This window comes from Echinops telfairi, unplaced genomic scaffold, assembly GCF_000313985.2.
Source record: "Echinops telfairi isolate 266 unplaced genomic scaffold, ASM31398v2 ScPeMD7_7467;HRSCAF=8505_1, whole genome shotgun sequence".
Classification (NCBI taxonomy): Eukaryota; Metazoa; Chordata; class Mammalia; order Afrosoricida; family Tenrecidae; genus Echinops; species Echinops telfairi.
In genome coordinates this window covers 11,824,541-11,825,700 of record NW_022111368.1, presented here as the reverse complement: position 1 = coordinate 11,825,700, position 1,160 = coordinate 11,824,541, and positions in this window count along the sequence as shown.

Below are 1,160 nucleotides of genomic sequence, written 5' to 3'. Positions count from 1 at the left end.
AGTGCTGTCCTCTGAAATAAATTTTTCTGAGGGGAGGGACAGGTATCCACGTAGTTGGGATTGGGGCTGGCCCCTGGCAGTGAATTTCTTGCTTGGTGAGGTCATTCAGAAATTCCAGTTGGACCAGGGATCAGCAATCTTTTGCTGTAAAGGACCAGGTAGTAAATATTTAGACTCTGCGGGCCAGCCGGTCCCTATTTCAATGATTCCACTGTGCACTTTTAAAGACAATACATCCACCAATGAACAAATGAGAGATACTGTGCTCCATTGAAACTTTACTTATGAGATCTGGTCTAGGTTTAACCCTGTGCTGTATGTAGTTTGCAGTCTCCAATTTGATTCTAAATATTGGTAAATATTGTTGTTTATATATATCATTGTATTGGCCCCTTCATGAACAGTTGTGAAGTATCAGTTGTATTCCAGGCACAAGGACAGGTTCTCAGAGGGCACACCTCCACTAACAATCACACACAATGCAGGGACCATCCTGCAGAGACAGATGCATGCCCCGGGGGAGATGAGTGTGGCTGGTGGTTATCTTTTTATCCTGTGTTCTCCCCTGTTGAAGTGGAGGCGAATGTTGCCTCAGCATCTCATTTTCTTGTCACTATTCTCCCCACCTGACGCCATCTGATGGCCAGTGGTAGGTAGCTTGGGATGTACTATTGGTAGAGCAGTGGTAGATGTCTCAGTTTCCATGAGGAAGATCTGGGTTTGATTTCCTGCCAAGGTAGCTCAGGTACAGCCACCACCATCCTGTGTGTTGCTGTGATGTCCAACAGGTATCAGTGGGACCTCCGAATTAAATGAACTAGCAAGAAAGAACTGGTCCCCACTTTGGAAACTCAGCCCGTGACAGCTGCACAGTGTAGGCTGGAGCCCTTTGGCCCTGCCCTGCCCAGAGTTGCTGTGAGGTGGGGCCACTCCATGACTGCTGACATGTACACATTTTAGTGTATCCAAGTCTCATCTGGGGGACTTGATAAAAATGTCCACTCTCAGATTCTCCAAAAAAACAAACTCACTGCTAGTGAATGGATTCTAATTTATAGTGACTCAATGGGGCAGATTAGAACTGCACCAGTGGGTTTCTAAGACTTTACAGGAGGAGAAAGCCTTGTCTTTCTCCTGGGGAGTTGCTGGGGGTTCTAAAC